We start from the raw sequence: 21,372 nt of genomic DNA, 5'->3' as shown, positions 1-21,372 counted from the left end.
ATTCGCTGTTCTAGCTCTCATTGGGCGAAGACGAAACAATTTGTGAATTTCTAGGTCGATTCAAGGCCAAACTACTATGCATGGAAACTGGTCTGAAAGAGTCCTTCCCCACCCTGACATTCTCCAACGCCTGCCGTACGTGTGTGCAACACAGCACTCGCCAGATTGCTGATGAAAGAACGCCCCGAGATGTTATCTGAGCTATACGCTCGAGTCGACAAGTACATTAAGTTGCAAGAAGGCCTAAAGCGCCAAGGCCTACCAGAAGAAGAAGAGGTCGCAGCAATATCCCCCACCCCCCAGCTTCAAAAAAGCGACCCGATAGCAAGAACGGAAGTCGGGAAACAAAATGAACAATGATAGTGAGTTCACTGTTCTCACACGATCTCCCAGTTACATACTAGAAAAGATCAAGAAGGCTACCTATTACCGACCTACTGTACGACAACCAGAAGATCGATCAGAAAGGCCTTATTATGCCTTTCACCGAGCCAAATGTCACGAGACCGATGCGTGCTGGGGGCTAAAGCATTACCTTCAGGACCTTATCAAAGCAGGACATATCAAGTAGTACACCAACATCGTTGATGGCGATCTGTGCTATAAGCTCATGGCTCACAGAGTGCGCAGTCGATCTCCACCTCGCCATGATCGTCACAATGTCCAAGCTCGCTCCTGTAGCAGAGGACGACCAAGAGATCGCTCCCACCACGAGCATCGTCAGCATTCATCAGATCAAGACAACGATAGAACCATTCACATGATAACGTTTCCAGATGATTCAATAACATCGTCCAGAGAGAAAAGACGGCGTGTAGGCGCCCTTCAAGAAGTTTATCATTTTTCTTCCCAGGCCGCACCTGCCCCATGCAGTTCCGATCGTAGTTCAGGTGATATCACTTTTATGGAGGCCGACCTTAACAATGGTTTGCCTCCCACACAATGACGCACTTGTAGTCCACGTCAAAATCAGCAACTGGATAGTCAAGCGCGTCTTGATAGATCCCGGTAGTTCATGTGACATTATGTTCTACCATACTATTCAAGAGATGAATTTGCCCAAGTCGGTCTTCATAGACCCCATCGCTCCTCTCTACGGGTTCAACGGCTCCAGAGCCAACCCAATCGGTGACATCATACTCCCAGTTTCGGTGGGATCTAGAGAGAACAAATTCAGCTTCAATATGCGCTTTAGAGTTCTAGACATCAAGTCGTCCTACAATGCCATTCTAGGACGACGTTGGATTCATTAAATGCAAGCTATACCATCCATGCTGCATCAAGTACTCTGATTTCTTGGCCCTAGGGGCATGATGGAGCTTCAAAGCAATCAGCTCGAGGCTTATCATTGTAACCAAATCCTTTCAGCGAATAAGACCGCCGACCTACCTATCAACACAAGGAATGAGCCCACTAGCTACACAATGGCCAAAGACTTGGTTGCTGAGGTCAGAGCCAAAACACCAAAACAGAATGCTGGGGGATCCAGTGATAAGCACCCAAAAGTGTATTATGAAACCCCGTTGAGACATATAAATTTGGTTAACTATGTGTTTAATAATCATGAAATAAATATGTTTTCATACTTTTGCAGGTATTCGCAGTAAACATGGAAATATGGTTTAAACCTGCGATAAAGCACAAGGAACGACATATATATGAATTCTTCCAAATCCACACAGAATTGAAGCATCAAACTTCCGAAGCTCCTACCTCTTGAACCGGGACTCGAATCGACAAGTGAGCTGCTTTCGGACAATCGGTATTTGAACTCTACGATAGGCGGGGAAGTTGTAAAATTGCCCAAAGACCGGACCGCCATCGGACTACACATAGGACCCACTATGCGGGCCCACAAGATTGGATGAGTCATCAATCATGGAGCATGTCAAGACAAAAATGACAAATTATTGGTGCAAAGTTGACACCTTGCATGTAATTAATTAGATTAGGTGTTAATAGTGAAAAAAAGGCAAGGTGTCACTTTGTTTTAATGTGGTGGATAAAAATGAAGTAAATGTGGTTTGATGTTTCACATGGGAGGAAATGAGATGCCTCTCAAATGGAGAAGAAAACAAAACAAGGGGGGGACACTCCATTTACTCCCTTGACTTATTTTCCTTACCTTGTATTATTTTAGTTCCTTAGCCATTTTTAGTTTTTAGTTTTAGTTTTTGTAAGAAAGCTTGTAATAGTTTTTAATGGAGGAAACCTTAGTTTTCTTCTAGAAAATAAAAAGCAAGTGAATTTAATTCGTTTTTCTTCTTCCTCTTTCTTTTTTTTTGTTCTTCTAGTTTGTAATTCCTTGTCCCAAGGATCATGAGCTAACTTCCCTTTTGGGGAGTTAATCCAACTCATGTGAGGGAAAATATTTGTTGTTGGCTTGGTAGGTTGTTAGGAAGAACAACTAGACCTACATCCTATCCCAAAATGATAGTTGGTGTAGTGTTTAGTTAGGAATCAAAGTAATGAGCTTAGAGATAAGTCATTACTAGGTTCCACTTGCTAGCATGTATGAGCTCTTTAATGAGCCATACATGTTAGGGATCAAGTTTTCTTCCATTAGGGCTTGTCTATGAGTCTAGGAAGAATCAAATAAATCTTTTCAAATCAACAACTAAATGTTATCTTCACATGAGGAGGATTAGCTCTCCACCTTTTCTTTAGTAATTTGTATTTTGTATTAAGTGCATGATTTCAAATCTTAATGTTTTTCTTTAATGTTTGTGTAGAAAAGAAACCTAGTATTAATATAAACTTACTCACTAGTTCCCTAAGAGTAGCAACCAAGTTGTAGTTGTCCTAACCTTTAGGTTGGTTCGATCCTTACTTCCATTTTACGAATGCGAAAATCGTGAGTAAGGAACTTTGAGTTTGCTTTTGCATCAAATTAGAGAATCAAATCTCTAAAGACATAGAAAAAGCTAATATCATCCAGCAAGAAGGTCTATTCATCTATTCAGGCCCCAGAAGTCATTCAAGCCGTTGTTGATCCACCAGTCAGGACCCCAGAGGTCACTTCAGTAGTTGTTGCTCTACCAATCAGGACCCCAGAGGTCACTCCAGTAGTTGTTGCTTCACTAGTCACGACCCTAGAGGTCGCTCCGTCATTTGTTGCTCCGCTCGTCAAGACCCCAGAGGTCACACCATCATCTGTCACACAACCAGCACCAATTCCAGAGGTCACTCCAGCCCCGTTGTCATGACCACAGAGGCCACTTCAGCCCCTGTTGTCGTCGCCACAGAGGTCGCTCCAATCCCAGGTGCCAAATACACTGTCCCTCAGAACGGCAAAGCATCGCCAGAAATTAATCCCTTGGAAGTTGCATCATCGTCAAAGGTAGCATCTCAACCTGCAGACAGAGAGCGAGTGAACCTAGGAATAGAAGATGACACTAGGTTCGCCTATGTAGGGGCTAACTTAGACCCTACACTCAAGGCTCAACTTGTAAACTTTTTAGCAATGAATAAAGATGTTTTCACTTGGTCGTATATTGATGTACGGGTATAGATCCTAATGTCGCATGTCATAGACTAAATATAAATCCTAATGTTAGGCCAGTTCGTCAGCAACCTAGACGGTTATCTCTGAGATTTCAAAAAGCAATCAATGATGAGGTCGACAAACTCAAGCAAGTCGGTTTCATCAGAAAAGTCGATTACCCAGACTGGATCGCTAATATAGTAGCAGTTCCAAAAAAGAATGACACAGTTCGTCTTTGCGTTGACTTCACCAATGTTAACCAAGAAACACCTAAAGATAGCTTCCCTTTGCCTAGAATTGACCGACTTGTGGACCAGACCTGTGGCCACGAGCTCCTATCATTTATGGATGCATACAGTGGATACAATCAAATCCCACTCGCTGAAGAAGACCAGGAGAAAATATCATTCATCAATGAACAAGGAATTTATTGCTACAACGTCCTCCCGTTCGGCCTCAAGAATGCTGGAGCGACTTATCAACGACTGGTCATTGACATGTTCCAGGACATGTTAGGAGATACCATGGAAGTCTATATCGACGACATGGTCGTCAAGAGCAAGAAAGCAAGTGACCACCTTACTCATCTTGAGAAAGCGTTCTCCAGGTTAAGCCGGACTCGAATGAAGCTGAATTTAGAAAAGTGCCTTTTTGGAGCGTCCTCAGGGAAGTTTCTAGGGTACCAAGTATCACAAAGAGGGATCGAAGCTAACCCAGACCAAATCAGAGCGTTTTTGGATATGCCCGATCAACAGATGAAGAAGCAAATACATAAGCTATCAGGAATGGTTGCAACACTAAACCGATTCATATCCAGGGCGTCAGACAAATGCCGACCGTTCTTGCAACTTCTTAAAAAAGGTGAGCAATTCTCGTGGAACGATCAGTGCCACCAAGCGTTCTCCACCCTCAAAGAGTGCCTGACTACACCTCCCATCTTGGCAAAACCAACAGATGGCGAAACGCTGAGGCTGTATCTAGCAATATTAGACTTTGCCATCAGATCGGTTCTCTTCAAGGAGGAAAACAACTTAGAGAAACCGATCTATTTTACAAGTAAGACGCTCACTCCAGCTGAAAAGAATTACTCTTACATTGAAAGAGCAGTACTCGCATTGTTATATTCTGCAAGAAAGTTCAGGCCTTACTTTCAAGCGCATCCAATCAAAGTACTCACCGATCTTCCGTTCAAGAAAATCCTTCACAAGGAGAACAAGACAACTCGCATGGCAGTATGGGTTGAAGAGCTCGGGGAGCACCACATCGAGTTCGTCCCACGTACCTCACAGAAAGGACAAGTCGTTGCAGATTTCCTAGCAGATTTCCCTATCGACGACCTAAATTGGGAACCGAAATAGATATTCCATCCACAAAGAAGAATGACAAAACCGTCTGGTCTCTCTTTGTAGATGGATCTAGCAATCCTGGAGGAAGTGGAATCGGAGTTGTCCTAGTATCCCCAGAGGGAGCAATGATGGAGAAATCAGTTCACATCAACTTTGCGACCTCCAACAATGAAGCGGAGTACGAGGCGTTAATCATGGGGCTCCGTATAGCGCTGTAACTCGGTGTACAAGAGCTCTAAGTCTTTAGTGACTCGCAACTGGTCATTCGCCAAGTTGCCAAAGAGTACACTACCCATGAAGGTAACCTTTCTAAGTACCTTCAAGTTGTTTATCAATTACTTCTGGCTTTCAAGAAAGCCACCATACACCACTTTTTGCGCGACGAAAATCGTTATGCGGACAGTTTAGCTTACCTGGCTACCCAAACACTGAACTGCGCCCCTAGGCAGTTACTCATTGAAGTTGTTGACCGACCTGCTTACCAAGCTGAGCACGTTTTAGAGGTCAGTGACCTGTGCCCACTCTCTGAGGATAAGATGAGTCAAACATGGATGCAACCCATCCTAGAATACATTTAGCACGGTACACTCCCTGAAGAGCGTACCAGAGCCAGACAAATGCCATATCAGGCTCGTCATTATTGTTTGGTCAATAACAAGTTATTCCGAAAATCTACTGGCGGACCTCATTTGAGGTGCATAAGCCTAGAACAAGGCCAATTAATTTTTGCTGAAATTCATGAGGGAGAATGCGGAAACCATGCCAGCGGTCACTCTTTGGCCCACAAAGCGATCTCCCAAGGATACTTTTGGCCTCGAATGTAGATAGACGCCAAAACATATGTCCTAAAGTGCGTCAAATGTCAGACCTTTGGCCACAACATCATACAACCAGCTCGTGAGTTGATCAACATAGCGAGCCCTTGGCCATTTCACATGTGGGGCATGGAAATCATGGGACCATTCATCCCACAAAAGAGTACCACTTTTCACTTCGTCTTAGTTGTAACTGATTACTTCACTAAGTGGGTCGAAGCAATTCCTTTAGCTCATGTCAATAAATCACACGTTAGAAACTTCATATGGACTCATATCATTACTAGATTTGGCTTGCCACACGTATTGGTGATGGACAATGGTTCCTAATTCAAGGGAAAAATAGTCAAGGAGTTTTTGGCCAAGTGGAAGATCGTTCATGCATTTTCCACTCAGTACGCTCAAAACAATGGCCAAGCTGAGGCTAGCAACAAAGCAATCTTAGAAAATCTGAAGAAAAAGATTGAAAAGAACAAAAGCCAATGGCCAAATTAATTAGAGAACATTTTGTGGGCTCATCGCACCACAACTCGCTCCAGCATAGGTGAATCTCCATTCTCCTTGTGCTATGGCACAGAAGCCGTTATCCCCACCGAGCTGACAGTCATTACGACTCGATCAGAACTCATCGAGTCTGGACACAATGACTCCGTCCTAGCACGAGAGGTCGATTTGCTAGAAGAACGGCGCGACCTCGCCGCCATCAGAGTAACATCTTATCAACAAACTCTGAAGAAGTCCTACAACAAGCGAGTACATCCTCGATCTTTTCAACCTGGCGATCTAGTTCTGAAAAAAACTCAAGATGACTCCAAACTAGCACCAACATAGGAAGGGCCATACATAGTGGAACGAGTTGTAGGCAATGGAGCGTACTGGATCAAAACCCAAGAGGGGAAATCATTGCCACGCCCTTGGAACACTTATTTGTTAAAGAAGTTTTATCAATAATAATACATTGTTGTATATTCCATGTTTTCATTTACTGTAAATTCAAGTTTAGTTTACTTATATATTACAACCTACTCTACCTAATCTCGTCGATAAAGTACCAAACTCGCAATGAGAGCACTACTAGTATATGTGCACTTCCAACACTGTCTTGAGTTTCGACGCTCTCAGTGAGTAGTACGCTTTCATATGCTAACCCGCTCTCCACGAGCAGCACGCTCTCTTGAGCTAACAGGCTCCAGAGCCTCTCTAATTCTCACTAGTTGAGGACCTATACTTCTAGGATCAACTCAGTGAGAACGCTCTCAGTGAGCAGTACGCTTTCATAAGCTAACCCACTCTCCACGAGCAGCACGCTCTCTTGAGCTTACAGGCTCCAGAGCCTCTCCAATTCTCATTAAGTTGAAGACTTATACTTCTAGGATCAACTCAGTGAGAACGTTCTTAGCGAGCAGTACGCTTACACACACACCACGCTCTCAGCGAGCCTTACGCCATAGTAAGCTAGCACGCTTCCCTAAGCTACCGGGTTCACAGCCTATACGGTTCTTACGGGTAGGCAACTTACATATAAAAATGTTATCTACAAGCAAAGCATGTCCTTAAGTTAGCTTTCAGGCTTCTTAGCCACTATACACCATAAGAATTGTACTCGGAAAACTAGCTACAAGCAATCGAGAATAAGCAAAAACATGCATTCCATACACATTCATCAATGGAACTGCCCGACCAACGCCAGGAAACCAGTTCATAAATCCACCGATCTATTGGGTCTACCCAGGAAATCCAGATCGGTATTTCTTACAATTTTAACAAAATGTCGAACTGCCACTTTTGTGGAAACCAGTTCACTACGTCTCTGTACTATAAAGGCGAACTGCTTAGGCAAGCCTGAGAACTTAGCTCTATTGTTTAACTCTCATACAGAGAGGAGAACAGACAAAGTACTCACAAATTTTCATCACTTACAAAGACAAGATCAGAAATCACCATTAAGGAGCAGCAACAACATGTTTATCCTTCGGGGCAGCATTGGTCGAGGGAGTGTGCCTTGCAGCTCTCAGCACCATAGTACAAAATATCGGGATATGGCAAAATATCGACTTCTGATTTATGGATATGTATCGTGGATATATCCCCCTGTGTGGGGATATATTACATTAGGGCATCTGCAAATATCGTGGATATATCGAGATATATCGATAAATATCGACAAATATCCACAGACTATGTGTGGGTATTTCTGACTGCAAATATCGTTGATATATTAGGATATATCGCGATATATCGACAAATATCGATAAATATCCACAAATCAACTATATTTTCTTTGAATGTGGTCATTGTAAAGGTTGAATTTGATTAGTCCTTACAAGTGTGAATAATGGGGAAGATTGTGATGGGTCGAGTTTTGACTGAGCTCGCTTTGGGACAAGGTGCCTACGTATCAAGTTTTTGTGATGAACTTGAATCAAGTCAGACGTAGTTCCTCTCCTCTGTTTTATAGGTAAGTACCCAATGCTTCCCCCCTTTCCTCTGTCAGCTATATACACCACACCTTCACACTACTCACATGTAGAACTCGAAGTCCCAACCTCAGCCCATCTAGAAGAAAACTTAGGTTGAAAACGGTAAAAATCCTAAATTTCAACAAACTAGATTTCTGACGGGCTTTCTTTGGGATAGCACAACTCTTTCCATAGATATCCAAAAACAACAAGGCTTTTTGCGTTGTAAAGATAACACACATACCTTACTTCTTTATGTTTTACAAAAATTCTCAATCTCATTCTAAATATACTAAAACTAGACTCGAACACAGTGCGCAGAAACTGATTTCTGACGCATTATTTTCTGCCAACCAAACTTTGTGATACCGTATCTATCTCCACAGGACTCGCAATGTGTCAAGGCCAATTGGGTTGGAAAGCTAACACACAGGTCTTACTCTTTCATGTTTTAGCATGGGTTCGAATCTCAACCAAACTATGTGAAAACGTGGCTCCAAAACTGATGCAGATCCTGATTTTAAGAAGACAGGTTTCTGACGATGTATCTTATCGACTGCCTAACTTTTCACACTCGCAATCAAATAAAGAAAGAATTCTTGTAATAAAAAGCAGACCTAGCAAGGTCTAAAATAAAACTTGCCCAACACAAGAAATAAGCTCTAAGCCAGGGAAGTTCAAGCATGAACACAACCGATAGCCCTTGACCAAAAACATACAAAGCCACTATATAAACCACTAGACTACCAAGAAGTTATAGGCTGGCATTCATGGCAGGGTACAACATCCTTTTTGGACACCAAATGTAAACACTCATTCTTTTATGTTAGTACATTATTAGTAATTCTACGTTTGCGAAGCGTATTAGATTTAGGTAACTCACACATAAGCTTAGGAACACCATCTATTTTTTGTGTGAACAAACTACAAAATAGATCATCTGCGAGAAGTCTGCTCCCATCATTTCCTGCCAAATACAGAGACCTCACAATTACAAGTAATTGTATATTGATCACCACCAGAAACTACAAGGCTCTAGACTTGTAAATCCAGAAAGAGTTCTAAGAGTTGTGGTCACAACAAAACATTATCGAACATAACAAATAGCTACCAATTCAAATCGTTAAGAGCAATTAGATGCTTCACACTGATAGCATCTACTGCAAATATTGAACCGAAGTTGCATATAGCCCAAATGGTGTTTAGTGGGTCAGTGGGTGTGGAGGCAAGTGGATGATGTTTGATTGTGTTATGTGTGTTTCCGTTGTAATGCAAGAACCTACATACACCACATTAATGCAGAGCGTCCATACCGCTTTAGAGAGTTCACTGCCATTCTCTATGCTAACCTGACATATATCAACTATGTGGCGAGAAGCGAGAGGACATCTTTGTTTAGATTACTCCTTAGTCCTTAGTCCTTACTTCCTTAGTGATAAAAACTACTATAAATTATTACCATTGCACTATAACTTGTAGATGTGTTGGTACTATTCATTGTGACAACCGACAAATACATATATCCCTTAATAATAATAAGTGTCAACGCAGAGTACGTAAAACGTAAGGGAAAAAAATTAAAATCAAATGCATGATTCAAAAAGAATGGACAAATAGGGGCGAGAAAAACAAAATTTGCAAAAAAAATACCTGAAATCTTTGGAGCACTTTGGGCAAATATATTCAATCGCACACGCTTGTGCGAGTACACAATAACATCAGCTCCTCTTAAAGCTTCAACATCGGCTCCTCTTAAAGTTTGAATCATTTGTTGATTCGATCCCCGCTTTATTCCAAAACTTCCCACATTTCAATTGTCTTCTCATCTAGTTTCAAACTTTTCTCATCTAGTTTTAAACTTTTGTTATATCGTCGAAATATCGCGATATATTCACAAATATCGTCGATATTTACACTAGTATTTATCCAATTGAATATCGCGATATTTCTGTATCCATCTCTGATTTCTCGATATATATCGCGATATATCGAGATATATCCATATTTTGTATATGCTTTCGCACCACGAGCCCCATAATCACACGCCTTTTTCAACTGGAAATACTTCTCATCCAGTTCGGCATATTGGATATAGGCCACGTCGTACGCATTTTGCGCTTTGCGCACAACCCCCTGACATTGCTTGGCATACTCCGTAACTTCAGCCAGCTTCCCCTGCAGATCCTTCATCGCATTAACTAGCACAGAATTCTCATCAGCAGCATCTCGGTACTTTTTGGTCATTACTTCCAATTTCTTCTTGTCAACTCCCCATGTAGCTCGCATACATCCCAGCTCGCCTTGCGCGTTGACATCAGTACCAGCACGTTGCACAGCGTTCTTCAGCTTGTCGTACCCCGCAAGAAACTACAAGTATAGTACCAAAATTAGAGTCGCCCAGTAAACAAAAGGAAAACATAACAGATGAAAAGCTCACCAAACAACAAGCCATGTCTATGGTCCCTAACAATGTCCCCATATCTTCGTCTTCAACCTCCACCTTATCACCATCCAGTACGATCCCTTTTAGAAGGTTGGTCGCTATAGGTGCTGAGTGGAAGCTGCAGTCAGAACGTTTCACAACACGCTTCTTCCCCGTCTTCCCCACATAGAAGAATTCGCTCCCTACGTCCCCAAGACGCTGGGACGAACCTTCACCAGCGACATGGTGCCCTTGACCCTGGTCGCTACATTCCTCAGTAGCCAGATCGGCCTTATCCCTCCGATGGGGAGACCTGAACACAATGTCACCAGTCGGGCGACCTGCACTTCTGGGTCGCTTGTTACCCTTAGCTTCTGAAGCAACAACTTTCCTCTTGCCACGGTCACCATGGCGATGAGGGTGGAACTCCATCTCTTCCATCACCAGCGGGGATGTTTCCCTCAAACTCCCATCACCCTTAGTATATCTACGACACCTGGCCATAATGAAGTCTACAAACGAGGCCAACATTAAGCGAGTTAGCAACCATGACACAATTTTTTTTTTTTTTCAAGAGGAATAGCCAAATACTAAAGCAAACATACCTGAGTGAGCAGCAAAGAAAATGGTGCACAACGGTTTGGAGAAGAATGGCTGCAGCATGAAGAAGAGCAAATGCCTTTGGTCTTTTAGGAACAGTTCTACTTATTCTCAAACAATGTATCTTCCCTAGGCACGCCATAATTACATCAAGATGCCAAACATCAGGCCACCTGGCAGCCATCATTACACATCTCCAACCGCTCATATTTCCACACGTGTCACGCACGTGCAGAAGTACTTCAGCTCTCCAACATGAACGGATGGCATACGTCCTACTATCTACACAGTTCATACAGAGTTACTAATTCTCGTTAAACGTGACCTTCAACGCTAAGGATAAATAAAGGACAGGGCGCTCACTCAGGACCACAAGTTACTTCATCTCACCCGCTCTCATAAGGAGTTGCCTACGCAACCAAACAAATGCAACAATATCAAGACTCATACATTCAATCATGTGGGAGATAAACAGAACGGAGAAGCAAATAACAAACATGACATAGAAACAAAACGACGAACTGGTCGGACAAAGCCCAGACCACAGTTCGCGTTTTAGCCGAGCTGCTGAGTCTACTTAGGAAATCCAGCTCGGCTAACCACCATTCATCATCACATTGGCACCCCAAACCAATACGGCGCTCCAGGTCGTTCAGTGTGTTAACAAACATAAACAAGAAAAGCGAACTGCCCAGGTTACCCCGGGAAACCAGCTTTATTGTATCTCAACTTACAGACATCAGAACCAAATAATACCCTCATCACAACTCTCCAATTCTAGGAAGACCAGAGACATTGTTAGCAACTAAGGGATTTCCTTCAACCTCCGCATCATCACCCTCCACCATAATTGAGAGGCCGTCTGCACTCACATCACAAACACGTCTGGCGCAACATCTTCAGTTCGGGATTCAACGACCTCTTGAGCAAGTATAACCGAAGAAGGAGGAGCATCACATGCATCTCTAAGTACAGTTACTGTTGATGTACTGGGAGCCCTGCGTTCATGCTCCTCTCGGTAAGCTTTATAATCTGCTTCTAGCTCGAGGAAGTCACGGTCTAGAACGTCATATTGCTTGGTAGCATCCCCGAAGCAATGTCCCGACAAGGTTTCGGCATATAGCGAAGTCGACCTCCACCGGTTTACGATCCGATGCAACAAGTCTCTCCTCAGCAGCATGCAATTTTATAATGGCCTCCTCCGCCTCAGTATCCTTCAGCATCTTCGCCAAACTAAGAGCCTGATGCACTTTCTTCAAGTCCTCAATCTCCTTGCGTTCCATGCCAGATGCGTCCTGAACATTCTTCAACTCGTCTTTCAACTTCATCATAGTTTCTTTGTCCGATTCAGCTGAATTGGGCGATCTCCTTCAGCTTCTGGTACCCGCTCACAAACTACATTAACACACATACAACAGTAATCAGTTCGCAACGTTATCATAATAGGACAATCAAACCAAGTTTATCGAATCCCACTTACCAAACACTACGCTATGTCCATTCGCCTCAGGTTATCAGCAAGCCCCTTGGCATCCAGTTCCTTGCGGTTTCCATCCAAAGCTATGTGCTCAAGCAGACTTGCTGAAACCTTACTTGACCTGAAGCTGCAGTTAGTTCGTTTCACAGTCCGTTGTACCCCCTGATCATCCAAATACACCACTTGGGACTCTAAATCTTCACTAGCCATAACAAATTTCCCACTCACCTTGCTAGGACCCTTCAACTTCGCTGGCGGGCTGGGCACTTAGAACGCTGCCGGCGGACGCTGAGCGACCCCAAAGTTCTCCAGATCCATGAGTGCTGCAAGCCTTGGCCTAGAACTACGTGGGACATAACTACTAGCTCGTTCCCCACCAGACACGCTCCCAGCACCGGAGCTATCCCCAAGCACATGCCTCACAGCCTTGATAGCCTTGGCAGCGTCTTGCTCAGGCGCATCAGCCTTCCTCTTCAACGAGCTGCTCCGATCATGAGGCTTGAAGACTACCTCCACCAGCTCCACAGGCGAACCAGACGCACCAGCACCCCCAGCAGATCACTTCGGACCAGTGCAACCTCGATTCCTATCCTCCCTAGTCACCAAATCGCCCTTTCGTTTCTCCATCACTTTTTCACTAGCTTGACCCCGAGCCCTTTTCTTTTGATCTCTCCTTTTCTCCCTGATCACTGGACCTCCTTTCTCCATGAAGAAATGAGCAACTTCAAGCAGTTTCGCTTGTTTTTGGGCCCGAGTCAACCTTGCAAACCTCTCTATTTCCTTCCGGTTAGTTCGTGTCTTTACAGCGAACTCTGCAAGCAGAACAAAAAACACGAGTCAGTTAAAATAACAGTAACCTAACCATCAAAACAACATGAGCAATACACTCCCACCCACCGGAGATATTGCAAACCCTAGTTTGCAACCTACATCCTCTAGCACAGTAGTTTCCAACTAACAGCAACGACATCTTTTTCCAAGCCTCATTGCTTACACCATCCATCACACTGGAACGCTTCATCAAAGTTTGCAAGCTAAAATTGAAATTACGAGATCGCTTTACAACAAAGTGCTCAGTAATGTCAGATACCCTTATGTGGTATTCACCACTAGCATTCAGTAGATCGAACACCTTGAACACCCACCAAGTGTTACCAACAAACTGATAAGGGGATTTCCAACAGTGAGCTAAAAAGTCACAAACCAACTTCGAGAACGGTATTCGCATATGCGCTCTCAGCTGATCCTCACAGATTATTACCCCACCATTCGGAGGGGAGGGTTGTATTCCTCACTCCGCACATTTTCGCTCGGCCCTGGTTCGTATATCTCCAGGTCGTTTACCTCTATCCCATAAGCTGCCCTCAGTTTGGGGAACGCACTCGCTGCAAGTCGATCCACCGTCCTAAGGGTCAACCCACTCGAGGACGATCCCTCATCACGACCCGAAGTTCTAGCTACAACACCCACAGAGCCAGATAGGGTCCTACCTTCATCTTCCCTAACTTCACCCTCATCGTACTCAAAAGACTTCTAAAACCCACCGATTCTTCGTTATCTTCCTCATATTCACCACAACTTAAAGATACTTCCTGAACCTTTTCCGATCGCGTATCGTCAGAGTCAGACATTTTTTGCGTTTTCTTCTTATCAAATACCCAAACCTAAGCAACAAAACCTGACACCAACCTACCTATTAGACACACAATACTTGCACAAGCAGAAAGAAAACAGAAAATGGAAAAGCAGCGGCAGCAAAAGCACTCACCTGAGAAACCCTAGCCTGCGGTTTTGTTGAAGAAGAAAATAGAAAATAGCTTTTCAGTTCTCCCAAATTTGATTTTGTGCAACTGCCCGTTCAGTTCCCAAGGCGTTATGATTATAACCTACGCCCTAGCCCGCACACGTGTCTCAAGGACCTGTCTTTTCAAGATTCGGAAAATGCGGCCGCATGTTTCCTTACCAACTGCTATGATTCTGTCACGTGCCAACCACGTGCCCACTTTCACATCACCTCAAATCGTCATACAACACGAATCGACCCTTCCGATAAGACAGTCAGTTCCGTTCACACCATCCCACTCCTCCACTCATGCTCAACGCGTACCACTGTTTTCTCTCAGCAGATCGCTTCAATGTACAACACAATCTACTGAGAAGGGGTTGTGTAAAGGAGTAATATTCTCATTAAGGAATATTAAGCATGCGTTGAGCATAAGCAGAGATCGTAACGAACTTATATCATTGACCTCCAAGATCGATTCGTAAGCAGCTCGCTTCATGTAGGTGGCACACTTCAGCTCGCTCCGAAATACCCCCAGTCGAATAGACGACCTCAAGCAGAACACTTCGAGTGATGACATCATCCCTTATCCAGATGTAATCATCACCAGAGCCATACCTGTACTTCCAATCACTGTGATATATGAACTATTGTACCCACTCCCAATCATCACACAATTCCTACTAAAACCAACCTAACACTCATTCTTAATCTCCACCCTACATATGTGCATGTCAGTGCACGTGTCTCGTGGATCTACATCTCCCAATGTCTATAAATACCACCTACAAGAACTACGTACGTGAGACCTAATTCTTCTCTACCCCGCGAATCAAGAGAAGATACGTAGGCAGTTCGCTCAACAACGAACTCGGTCTAAACGGCCTTTTCCAAATCCAACTCCATTCACCTTTCTCCCTTGTATGTAAAGGAAACTAAAACGCTCCTTTACATTGTGTACTAAAATCCAAATTCTGGCAATGTTTGTGAGAAAAGGTTTTAAGTGTCCAACTAGTTGGTGTAAAAGAATCCAATGATTATTTCCGATTTATATGTGAGAGACTGACATTTATTTTTGTTTTTTTTAAAAAAATCTTTTTCATTTCTTAATAGAAGACTTATTTTATTCCAGGAAACGCAAACAACTTTAATACATACATAAGCTTTTATTTTCTTATTTTCTCAAATAATATAGTGTACAAAGTGGATGCTTTCACCATTGATGTTTTAGTAACATTAAGATCATTTGAGAAGATCTTCAATTGGTTGTGTACCTAGGGATGATCTCAGTCCGGTTTTTACCAGTTCCTATAGAAACTGTAGGCCGAATTCGGTTTTCTAAAAGTCTAAATCGAAACCAAACTGAATTTGAATAAAAACCGAGATGAAATGTTCGGTTTGGTTGTCTGTTTTGGCTTTGCCATTTGGGCCTTCTATCAAGTTTCAAATCGAAACCTATATGGGTCTACCGATTACTAGTCAATTGAATTTTAATAAATATATTGAATAGTATTGATGTCAATTTAGGTATGTTGACAGGTTATAACGTCAATCACAAGAAGCAAGTATTCTAATGCTCAATAACATGAACTATTTAGCCAAAACATACGAAAATGAATGAAATATTAGTAATCGTTTTTTGGAAAACATCTTGCTCATCCAGTATATATAGGAACAAACATGTAAAGATTATGAGCTATATCACAAGAGTGTAATCAGTTACAATATAGTTATGATTAGGGGTGCCAACGGGTGGGTTCCAGTTCGGGTTTTAGTGGTTTAAGCTTCGGTTCTATTTTTAGCGGTTTTATATGTTCCGATTCTTCTCGGTTTTAATATGAGAATTATAAGAGCCAGACTTGATGAAACCATTAAAACCCACTATTTTTTTATCGATTCCGATTCTAATTCCGCTTCTTTATTCGTTATTATAATTATTCAACAATTTCCACTATTTTAACCCTAAAACTCAAAAAAAACAAAAAAAAAACAAAAACAAAAACAAAAACAAACAAACTTTTCCCTACATGAGAATAGTTTATCTATAACTAGTGAAGTGGCAATAATCATTTTAATATCCCCATAAACATATATCAATCATACAAGTTAATGAACTTACCATTCATGTGGTAATTTCAAGCTTTGTGATAGAAAATCAAATCATTAATCCCAATTTTGTTAGCTTTTCTAATGTAAAATAGGCAACTCCAACCGTCTAGGTTTACGTATAGTGAAAATTGATGTTATTAACCCGTAGTCTCATATAAAAGCGCCTAAAATGGACACATTTTTTGGAAACTTAATGGAAACTTCATTGAAATTATTGGATGAAGAGTTTTTATGGGTTGGTGGAGAAAGGAATCAAAGGATTGTGTTGATAAAGTTTGGTAAAATAATTTCATATGGGCAAGATCGCCACTATACAAAATACCAACGTTTGTTATACAAAACAATGACGGGGAATTGGTCATTTTACTAAAAGGTCACTATTTAAAAAAATAAATAACTTGAAAAGTATTTTTGCAATCAATAATATATTGCTAAATTTTCTAATGTTTTTCATTTTTTCATGTAGTACTCCACTAGTCTATGATTGAATTGGTTGGATGTGATATATGAGAATTTGATATTTTTTGTTGCACCTCGAATAACTATTTAAATTTTTTGTTATGATTATATATACTATTATATATATATTGATAGGGCAGATATATACATCCCGATTATTCCAATTAAATCGCCAGTTAAACCCCAAATACCCACCATGCAAACACGGATTTCATTTTACGGTTATTCCACATTTTACTTAATTTGGCTTGGAGATTTTAATAGTAATAACATAATGAAGTTGTCTTAAATTTTTTGTTTTCTATTTATCTAGATTTTATATATATTTTTGAGAAAGGTAAATGGTCATTTACTTAAGATCACTAATCCTTTTTGTTGGAACTTGAAAGTATTTTTGCAGTCAGCAATAATCAATACTATATCGATGGATTTTTCTAATGGTTTTTATTTTTTCTCATCCTTTACACGAAAATTCACCAAATTTTCCATAATTTTGTTTTCATTCACCATCGAAACAACGGCTTGAAAAAGAAATTTAGTTCCCAGCTTTGTAAATTTTTTCTTTGGAAAAACACTGGATTTTGAGTTTTTGACATCTTTTTTTTCGGTGATAATAGTTTTTGACTTCTAAAATAGTAGTCATCGGGAATAGAAATCCAACTCAAAAAACTATTGTATCCAAATCAACCTCAAAAAACTATTGTGGGCAAGTCCAAGTCCAAGTCCAAGTACAAATCCAAGTCCAATCTCCTAACTGAGATGTCTATATATAAACAATTGGGGGAAGCGATTTCAGGGAGATGCGGGTACCCTATTTTGTCTATCCTTCTTAGCTCAGTGGTAGAGCACCGTGGTTTTTAAATCATTGTGGTCGTGAGTTCGATTCTCACATAATAATACAACAATCTAGGTTTCCATTCCACGTTGCACTTGGTCGTATAGATCTTTGTCTTCTCTCCCTTTTATTCGTCTTCTTCGCTCGTTAGGAGTTGTTCTGAAGGACTACATAGTTATTTTGAAAGTCCAGAATAACTTACAAACTGAACAACAAACTACCTATCCTCTGTGTCATTTCAATTATTCTGACGGCCATAATTTCCTCCAAGAATGGCTCTTTCGATAAAATCGATCAAAAGGATTTGTTATATACCTGAAGAAATATTAGGCGAAATTCTGCTTAGAAAGCGCCTAAATTGATGGCAAATTGATGTTATTAACCCGTAGTCTCATATAAAAGCGCCTAAAATAGACACATTTTTTGGAAACTTAATGGAAACTTCATTGAAATTATTGGATGAAAAAAATTTATGGGTGGGTGGAGAAAGGAATCAAAGGATTTTGTTGATAAAGTTTGGTCAAATAACTATAAATACGTTCTGGAAAAAAAAACAAAACAAAACAAAAAAAAAAACAAAAAACAAAAAAACACAAACAAACAAACAAACAAGCAAACCACCCAATGGTTATTTCATATGGGCAAGATCGCCTCTATACAAAATACCAATGTTTGTTATACAAAACAATGACGGGGAATTGGTCATTTTACTTAAAGGTCACTATTTAAAAAAATAAATAACTCCGAAAGTATTTTTGCAATCAATAATATATTGCTAAATTTTCTAATGTTTTTCATATAGTACTCCACTAGTCTATGATTGAATTGGTTAGATGTGACATATGAAAATTTGATATTTTTTGTTGCACCTCGAATAACTATTTAAATTTTTTTGTTATGATTATATATACTATTATATATATTGATAGGGGCAGATATATACATCCCAATTATCCAATTAAATCGCCAGTTAAACCCCAAATACCCACCATGTAAACACGAATTTCATTTTATGGTTATTCCACATTTTACTGAATTTAGCTTGGAGATTTTAATAGTAATAACATAATGAAGTTGTCTTAAATTTTTTGTTTTCTATTTATCTAGGATTTATATATATTTTTGAGAAAGGTAAATGGTCATTTACTTAAGATCACTAATCCTTTTTGTTGGAACTTGAAAGTATTTTTGCAGTCAGCAATAATCAGTACTATATCGATGGATTTTTCTAATGGTTTTTATTTTTTCTCATCCTTTACACGAAAATTCACCAAATAGATGAAAATTCACCAAATTTTTTTCATAATGTTGTTTTCATTCGATCGAAACAACGGCTTGAAAAAGAAATTTAGTTCCCACTTTGTAAATTTTTGCTATTTTTCCTTTGGAAAACACTTTGATTTTGAGTTTTTGACATCTTTTTTTTCGATGATATAGTTTTTAACTTCTAAAATAGTAGTCATCGGGAATAGAAATCCAACTCAAAAAACTATTGTATCCAAATCAACCTCAAAACACTATTGTGGGCAAGTTCAAGTCCAAGTCCAAGTCCAAATCCAAGTCCAATCTCCCAACTAAGATGTCTATATATAAACAATTGGGGGAAGCGATTTCAATGGTAGAGCATTAGATCTTTTGCTATCCTGTGTCATTTCAAGCATTTTGACGGCCATAATTTCCTCCAAGAATGGCTCTTTCGAGAAAATCAATAAAAGGATTTGTTATATACCTGAAGAAATATTAGGCTAAAATTCTGCTTAGAATTCCTAGAAAGGATGTCATTAGATTCAAGTCCGTCAGAAGTCGTGGTTCTTTTTAATCTCTAATCCCGCCGAGCAAGTCCTCTCTCGTTGTCATCTAGAAGAAGAAAAGGAGAAGATCCTCTTAACTACATATAAAAGTATGAAGATGAGACAAGTACCAAGTACGAGTATGGTCACTTATCCATTAACTTAAAGAAAACCAATATGAGAGCAACTAGTATGATATTTCCCTCTACAAAAGGTGTAAAGCCAGACGACTTGTTGTTGATATCTTCTTGTAACGGTTTGCTCCTTTTCAAAAACACGTATAGTCCTAACCACCTTTCCATTTATAATTCTCATCTCCCTCTTTGCAAATACTTTGACGTTCAATGGGTACTAGCCCATGACTCTATTATCTACAAGGTTTTGGGATCAAATACACAGGGGTTTAGACATTCCGTTTATTGAGAAACATCCAGTGACTACTTTTGGGAAAATTGCCTGGTTGACAACAGATTATGATCAGGTTGACGCAAATACAAGGTGTTTGGGAACAAACTTGATTGCAATGGGGTTTGAAAAAAACCAATGCCTTAAAAATGTCCATGATTTCGAGGGTTGTTTTAAATGGACAGAGAAGACGACTGGAGAAACAAATCCTTATTGAAGGGTTGTATGTTTGTCGATTTTGTTGAAAAAAATTAATAAGAAACCGATTGTCTAAGTCCTATAAAACTTATAGATCACACTTTCACATATTGTTTTTGTGCTGTGCTCGGGTAGTAGTTTATGTCGACTCTGCGACAAACAATATTAATGTAATGTATGCCTTAACATGACCAAAATCTTTATATTATTCGCAAAATCTGCGCTGATATTGTTTTCAACTATAATCACTAAAAGAATGAAAGGAGATTTTGAAAATGGCGACTTTACACGATTTTAGTTTTGGAAAGAACAAAAAGATTTACACTTGGAAAAGAAGTCCAATTGCTCCTTGTATAAAATACCAACAAAATTAGTACTATACGTCATCTGATTCCACTCGCTCCATCTTTCACCCTCAGCAGGTAAACACGTATCAATAGATATTTGTATGGGATATTTGACATCCAAATAGTGTTGGGGTACCAATACCAATCAATTCCTCTACTGCACAGATAATTTGTATTTGAACATAATTCAACTCCAGACAAATTCTAAATATCAACTACAACCTATACTAACATGCCCAACTAGCTAAACAACTATTAACAACAAATAATAATGTAAAGTAGAATTAAAGCAAACCACAACACAAAGATATACCGTGGTTCGGCAAATGGTGCCTACTTCCTCAAGTGCTAGTTATTTATAAAGTGGGAAGGAAGATTACAATCTCTCTTTTCAGTCTCTCACCTTACTAGATCACTCTTATCTCTTTACAGGGTTGTCTTTCTGTAAATGTTATCTTTCAATCTTGATAGCTTTCAAGATTGGGTTTTCTCTGACTTTTGTGCTGCCTATCGTGTGTTTGGTTTTGCCAAAAACCCAAACATATAAGCCAAAACTCGCGGTTTCGGAAAAATAGAATCCTGCCAAAATAGGCATGGGCGCGGGGCGCGCTCTTGCCTTGAACGATGTCCAGGCGATTGGGCGCAGGGTGCGCTTGGGTCAAGACCAATCGGAGCGCGGGTTGTGCTCAGACTTCTCCAAGCAGAAATCAACTCCTTTTCTCTCCTCATGTGAGGGATAACGCCAACAATCTCCCCCTCCCGAACAGTGAGGGGGGCTACCTCCATGCAATTTCCAAATCAACAGGAGGAGTGAGCTGCCATTCCGGCAATAGCACAACAAAC

This window comes from Coptis chinensis, chromosome 3, assembly GCF_015680905.1.
Source record: "Coptis chinensis isolate HL-2020 chromosome 3, ASM1568090v1, whole genome shotgun sequence".
Taxonomy (NCBI): Eukaryota; Viridiplantae; Streptophyta; class Magnoliopsida; order Ranunculales; family Ranunculaceae; genus Coptis; species Coptis chinensis.
The sequence above is the reverse complement of the archived record's forward strand: the minus strand, read 5'-3'. Positions refer to the sequence as shown.